Source organism: Colias philodice, chromosome 8 (assembly GCF_061535455.1).
Source record: "Colias philodice isolate Cphi_HAF_F1 chromosome 8, ilColPhil1 Martin Lab GWU primary, whole genome shotgun sequence".
In the NCBI taxonomy this organism is placed as follows: Eukaryota; Metazoa; Arthropoda; class Insecta; order Lepidoptera; family Pieridae; genus Colias; species Colias philodice.
Genome location: NC_143093.1, coordinates 7,634,246 through 7,642,322, shown reverse-complemented (window position 1 = coordinate 7,642,322; position 8,077 = coordinate 7,634,246). Strand labels below are relative to the sequence as shown.

The 8,077-nt window shown below is 32.2% G+C and overlaps 2 pseudogenes; both read right to left on the bottom strand.

Annotated features, from left to right (window-relative positions):
- Positions 1 to 3,324: 3,324 nt before the first annotated feature.
- On the bottom strand, positions 3,325 to 4,701 carry LOC149486652 (lipase 3 pseudogene; annotated as a pseudogene).
- Positions 4,702 to 6,774: 2,073 nt separating this feature from the next.
- Positions 6,775 to 7,875, bottom strand: LOC149486651 (lipase 3 pseudogene; annotated as a pseudogene).
- Positions 7,876 to 8,077: the final 202 nt, after the last annotated feature.

Sequence of the window (8,077 nt, the reverse complement as noted above, 5' to 3'; positions counted from 1 at the left end):
AGCGATAAAGAGGACGGACTCACCGCTAAAGAGGCGACTTTGTAAATATTCTGCCTGTTACTTATCAATTAAAATCAATCAATGTAACAAAAAATATATAATTCATATTATTAAAAATTATTAACTAATAAACTTATCAAATATAACCAATCAATGTAACAAAAAAAAACGTACTTGAATTATTAGTGCTATATCGTAACACACTCGAGAGTATATTTGATGAGTTTCATGTTTTTTTGCTTTAAAACAAATAAGACATGAATGTGACAACAAACGTGACCATCGCGCTATAGCGACTGAATGCAGTGTGGCCGGTTGACCTCAGTTGAGTGGAACATAAGTGATGTAGGCGGTGTCTTCTCTATACGTACTTATAGTATCTCACTGAACAGGGCGTAATATGTATACATAATACATACAAAAAGATGGAATTTAGCATTATGATACTTATTACATTAAAATAGGAGATAATACACACTCAATACTCACAATTTGGTACTTCACAATATGTTGATTAAGATTGTAGATGTCCAGTTAAAAAAATGATTTCATACTTTAAATTTTAAAATAAGAAAAACGTGTTCATATTACATTATTCCAGTGCTTGTAAATAGTCGCCAGGCGTAAAAAAGTGGTTTAAAAAATATTTTTAATGTCAGACAACCGAAAAACTCGATGAAGAAGAGCGATATTTAGTTATTATAATATATTTTTAAAATATTTAAGATATTTTAATTAAAGAAGAATATTGTTAACTGAAAATGGCTTACCATGGGCTTACCGCATACGACTATTTTTAATGACTAAAATTGCTCACATTTTTTAATAAAATTTGGAATGTTTAATTTATCCAATCAACACGTAATTTGAAATTGTTTCAACTTCAGTAATAGCGATTTCACTGCTGAGACAGTAAAGTTAACTAAACTTCAGGTTAACATCAACATCGTTAAACAATGCCAAGGAAATAAGAGTATGTATAACAAACGTTAACCCTTAAAGTCACTTCGTATATAATATGTACTATACATCATACTTTCAAAAATTCTACTAGATTTATTTATGGTTGTAGAATCTGTTTTTTGAGCAATTTGATATTTTTGAACGTTTCTTCAACTGTCAATAACTAAAAACTGTGGCTGTCAATGTCAATTTCGAATAATTGGTGAAAAATAACGGACAAGATGCGTCCGCCAGTTTCTTCCAAGGTAAGATTTAAAAATTAAAAATGTTTTGAAAGCTATTTATGGGTGTTTGTTGAAAAGTATGGCTTGTCAAAGTATTATTCTAAAGGTTTATTGCATAAATAAAGGGCTGTGCACGGTATTATGCATTTTTTTTAACGTTTTCTTTCTATGTATAGCATACTATACATCGCTACCATAGCACTGATCTAACATTTTTTTGTTATGTATAGAATAATATACACTGCTACTAAAGAGACGATAATGTATTTTATATTTATATGTAAATTTATACGTAAAATCAAAAATTATACGCACTGTATTTTATTTATTTTACATCGGTTTTATTGTTTATGGTTGTGGTTTGCATGACTCCTATTTTTGCTTTGTTTTAGACTGCTTCCAATGAAAGGACCAAACGAATTTTAGCGTTAGTCCCCGCAAGAGATGCTGGGTCAGATGCTAGCGATGGATCCAGTAGTGACGACGAATGTAAAACTCCGCAAAGCTCACCTGCGCCTTCATTAGATGCTTCATTTGAGAGGCTCATTGTTTTGGAAAGTTCTGATCACACAGACTTTACCGATAACGAAATTGACCGAGAGAATCTTCCGTTTTAGTTCAAGATCAATTTCAAGCTCCTCTTACGCCGTTCCTTGATGAAGACGTGTTTCCAAGTCCCTCCCAATGTAATTATGAAGCTTGGGAATTCCCCCGAATACGGGCTTGGGAACCAGACGACAGAATAGATTGAAAGATGCTACTGGTAAATTACTTACAGATAAGACCCTGAAAAAAAAGGAAGAGGAGCATTCAGCCAAGTAGATTGCAACAAAAACAAACTCAGTATAGTAAAGTGGTTCTTACGTAGATGCGCACACATTAGTAAAAATTAAAATCTTCAGTAAAGAGTCTAAAACTCGAGTAGAAGTCACCTGTCCACAAGTAGTAAAGCACTACAACCGCCATATGGGTGGAGTCAACTTAGCGGATATGTTGATAGCACTCTATCGCACTGGCATCAAATCCCACCGTTGGTATATGAACATCTTTTCCCAACTTTTAGATATATGCATAAATAACGGGAGGTTATTGCGTCGTAGACACGACAAAATGGGGAATGTCATGAGGAAGAAAGACCATTTGAAAGAATTTAGGTATGAAGTTTTTATGGGACTGTTGAAGAGAGATAGAGAAGTTGCTGTAAGAAATGTAGAATCTGTATCGGAGAAAAATAAAATAAAAACCGGTAGCCGAGAGGCCTAGTGACCAAGTACGATATGAAAAAATTTTATCACTGGCCATAGCTGACCGGTTATCAGCGGTGTAAATACTGTAAAATTGGTCAAGCTAGTACTATGTGCACAAAATGCAAAGTACATTTGTGCTATGTTAAAAATAGAAACTGTTTTTTGGCTTATCATACGAAACAATAAAAAGCATAATGTCTAGTATACTATACATTGTCAAAAATAGTCAGTTTGTACTAGGAGTAGCATTGTATGGTATTCTATACATATGATTTTTCCAAAAATACAATATTATAATTTTTTTTATTGTCATAACTATGTCTTTTTTATAAGTAATAAACAAATTAAACTCATATTTTTTGTTTTTATTCACATCATATACCTTGCGACTTTAAGGGTTAAGGTGCACACAGCACACACGTCATGATTGTAAAATTTTAAAAATCATTCTAACCCAATTCACTATAATTCATAGGTATAATTTTTTAAGATTTTTTTAAAATAATATTCTAGCGGCGTCGCGGCCAGCCTGATCAAGAAGTGTGAATCAAACACTTTTGTCTGAATAAGTGTTAAAAATGTTCTCTTACGTGGATATTATACCTATTTGATTGAATAAATGTGTTGGCAAATTAATGAATACATCAGGTTTGTAATAATTGCTTTTTATTAAACGCATTCGGATGTAGGTATAGGTATATATATTTTTTATTTTTTGTCTGCGTGTCTGTTCATTACGGCTTATCTTTGGGACGGCTGGACCGATTTTGATGGGACATTGACCGATTGAAAGGAACAAGGAAGAACTGAAACCGCGGGACGCAGGTGGTATAAAATAATTCTATGGATTGTTAGTCGTTGTAAAAAAAATACTTTAATAGATAGGTAAGTGTTTATTTTAATAAGTACATATCTAGATTTTTAGCTATATTTTTCAAGAAGCTGTAAAATTCTAGGAAATATGAGTGTTTTTATATCTTTAGCCCAAATAAAATCATAATGATTAAAATATGTCAATGGCACTCTGTAAAAATCGACTACATTTGGAAGTTTTGATCGCAAAATATTCACATCCGTGACACTTGAAAGCCAGTCTCCGTCGCTGTAAAATATAGCTACTGGTGCTGATATTTTATTAACAGGATATGGCGGAGGTGAGACTGATCTGTACTTATGCAAATTGCCCCATGTTCCGTAGTCGTATTGGCGGAAAGTTCCAGACGAGATTAACTGAGCATAGTGAGTAGCTTGTTTTACAGATGAACTAGTGGGGTTATGAGTAAACAATACAGGCAGTTGCTTAAAATTAATTTGTGAATAGTCAAATCCACTAACCATAGAATAGGAGTTTAGGCAAACAGTAATCGCTAGAAGTTCAGTACCACAAACTGCTTGGCGAAAGACTTGAAATAATTTTGAATCTGGTGCTATTTCATATTGATGTGATGCTTCGGATACGCCGAGTATGTATGGAGTAAAAGGTACCAGTAATCTTACAGGGCTCACGAGGTGCGACATCCAAGCGACTGCTGATAATGCAATCATTACGGCAATTTTTTCATTGTATTCTGGTTTTTGAGAGCACATTACGAAAAACGCAGTCGTCCCCTGAGAATGTCCTATATAACTAAGTTTTTTAGTGTTAGTTCTCTGCAATACATAATCGATCATAGTGGGTAAATCAATTATTCCAATTTCATGCCAGCTAAATTCCCAAAACGCTTTTTGCGTCGGCTTTAAATTCATATTGTATCTTGAGTGTTTGTTGCCTCTTGCGTTTCCCATCCACACGTCATATCCTTTTGAAGCGAGAAGATAAGCGATTCCGCTGTCAACACCTGGAGTTATCCAATCATCTGCACTTGACACGAAGCCATGCATTAAAAATACCGGACGACCGTTGCTCGGAATTCTGAATAGATTTAACACATACCCGTCTGAAGTTTGCACAATATGTTTCTCAACAGGATATCCATACTTTGTGATTAGCTGAGTAATATTTAGGTACGTGTCTTCATTTTGCAAACCCATTTCGAATTCTTGCATATTTTCTTTTGACTCTGCAGCAGTTATCACATAGTCTTTTGGTAATCTTATGTTTGGGTTATTCTTTAGATAATTTTCAATAATTTCACATTAATTCCCATTTTATTTGTTCCAACAAATTAGAACAAACAGCATATTTTAATATGTTTAATAATAATATAAATATAGATAAAGGTTTTAACATTTTTAAAATTAGGTGGTTAGTTACTTACAATGTATGTACAAACTCGTTTTAGGTTCAAATGAGCCAGGAATTTCAGTGCTAGCTATATAAACTAGTTTTATTAATACAATCTTTTGTTTCATGTATGATTCAAAGAGAACATTAACATCTTCACAATATATTCTTTATATAATTAAACGTTTACCTTTATAACCATAAGTATACGTGATTTCATTAAATTTATAGCATAAATAATTATGTATATCTATTTCAAGATCTGTAATTATTATTTTTATTGAAAATAATAGAAAAAATCACGTAGTTAGGTGTTAAAATATGTTGAAATGTATTGAGAAGATCTCAATTCAAGCGATGAATGCTCTGAACAACGGTGGTAATGTAAATTAGAAAAAAAATATATATATTATAGGATTCGTCCTGCATTAAATAAAATTCAAGATTTGACTGAAAAAAAAATCAAGAGCTTGCTTTTTTATCAAATTCTGTAAGAAAACTGAAATTATGTTAAAATTATTATCCTATTTTTAATAACGTTCCACAAAATACCCGCTATTCCTTAAAATCACGAAAATCAATTCGAAATGAAGTCATATACTACTATACTTGGAAATCAATACCTGTGCAGTGTGCATGGTACCTATACAGAATATTCACAGCGCCACGTGATTTCCACATTTTCTATTGAAACAGAAAAGCTGAATATGATATTGTTAAACAGACAGGCTTTTGTTTTGATTGTGTTATAACATTTGGGTCACGATTTGTTATGTAATATTAGATGACAAGTACTGATTATATACAAAAATAAATTTATTTGTTAAATGTATTCTCGGCATGAATCTCAAGTCCAAATCGTCAAAAATTAACTACCTACCTACCATATTGGAGGGAGACAAGGATTAGAAAAAACCTTTCGAATTGAAACAGTTAGGGAAAACAATCATTCATGAGCAACCAACTGTTAAAAATTAATTAAATTACATCTAGTGCTGATTTAATTGTAACTTCTATTGGAGTAGAAATTAATTTAAGCCCAGTGAACGTCGTAGACCAGTGAATTGTAAGTAATTTAATTCGATTCAGAGGCGGTATTGCATATAAGTAATAGTTTATATTAACAGTTATTTATAATAATTGTTATAAAAAAATAACTATAAATTAAAAGTTACTACTTCAGTAAATAAGTAGTAGGTATATAATATATTAGTGTAGCAGGTATTTTTGGGCAGGTAGATTTATTGTAGTGAATTAATAAAGAAATAAATTATTGTTGAAGTACTTGTTTATTTATTATTTAATTCACATTTGAAGTAAGGCTGGGTATGCTTTTAGACATAATATGATGTAGATATTATATATACCTACAATACATGTAGTAAATTCTTGTAACTATCACCACATATAATACCTATAAGTAATAATAACTAGTAATATGCTAGTAACTAGCTACTATCACGTCAAATTATATTTTTTATTTTAAAATAAGGGAAATAACTAGGGGTGCATCCGATACCGACACCGATATATCGGCGATACTTCGGATTAGCCGATATATCGGTATCGACGATTTTTTTATGACCGATTCAACGATACTTTTTAATTTAAAAATTTAGTAAGTATAAACGAACGTGTTGTCTCGCCTAAACCCCGCGCTTGTGTGTGTGTTATTGAGTTGTCCCAATATATCGAGAGATGCAGATCCATTCGTTTTCTGGCGCAATGACGTTTTATACCCAAACATGAAAAAAATTGCGCAAAAGTACTTTAGTTTCCAAGTGAGTTCTGTTGCATCTGAGAGACTATTTTCCAGCGCAGGTCTTCAAACGGACTTGCGAAATCGCCTTTCTCTGCAAAACTTAAAATTAATTTGTTTTTAAACAAAAATCTTATCAATGTTAATTTTAATTACTATAATTTTAAATTGTCTAATTATTAACCTCTACTTTTTATATTAACAAAAGAAAAATCTGACTTGTGATTTATTTATTATACCTTCATTTTTGAATTCACAGTAAGCGTATCGGTATCGGTATCGTATCGGCGAAAAGGCGTATCGACTATCGATGCGCCTTTTCGCCTTTTCGCCGATATCCCTAGAAATAACGAAGCTTTAATTAAATACAGAATATTGTTGAATTAATAATACAATTTGCGGTAATACTAAAGATTTTGTTTCCTTTGCATACAGATAGTCAAAATGATTGAAGTGTTTATTCGGAATCGTATAAAATAGTATTTGATTCGAGAGTTTTGATTGTAATTTTTGAACATCTTTTTTATTTGCAAGCCAATCGCCTTTACTGAAAAATATAGCTACAGGAGCTGTAATATTTTCAACTGGATATATTGGAGGTTCTGGGAAACCGTATTTTAAAAGGTTTAATGATCCGTAATCGAAATGTCGGAAGTGACCGGACACAATTAATTGGCCATAATGCACTATTTGCTTAACAGATGATCCAGATGGAAAATGATTACAAATAACCGGGAAACGTTTGATGTTTATTTGGGAATAATTAACGCCGCCTAGAAGAAATAAAATGTGCTGACATACAATAAAAGCTGAAACAGTATCACCACAAAATGCTCTTTGTAATAACTTTAAAATTGTATTATCTGAAAATAACGTATGTATTCCTAAAGTATCGGAATACTTATACAATTGATTACTAAACGGAGCTAATAAATTGAATATGTTGTTCTTTGAATTGGACATCCATGCTACCGCCGATAGAGAAATCATAAGACTAATTTTTTCATTATATTCAGGACGCATTGAACACATCACTAAGAAAGCGGTATTTCCTTGCGAATATCCTATGTAAATTAACTTTTTATTGTTAGTTATATAAAGTACATGATCGATCATAGCCGGTATATCAAAGACACCAATCTCATGCCAACTAAAGTCCCAAAACTTATTCTCTGATGTTTCCATGCCCGTATTTCGATTCGAATATTTATTTCCTCGAGCATTTCCCATCCAAACATCATAGCCTTTGTCAGCTAAAAGAAAACCAAGTCCGAAGCCAGGGCCAGGTGAAATCCAATCATCTGCACTGCCAAGAAGTCCATGCATCAGAAAAAGGACTGGTCCATTTCCTTGAATCCTGAATAACTTTAGAACGTATTCGTCGGATGTCACTACAGTGTATTGCTCCACGGGATACCCGTATTTTGTAATGATTTGTGTAATGTTAAGATAAATATCTTCACTTGCATCATTATCTTTATCCATATAAATATTACCGAAAACTTGTTCAGAATCAAAGGTTTTTAAATCAACGATGGTTTTATTTGAAATTTCTATTGAATCTATATTTTTACTGACACAATTGGTAACAACAAAATACAGTATTGAAAGTATAATTTTTATCCACATGTCTAATGATTCGTATAACATGTTGATTGAC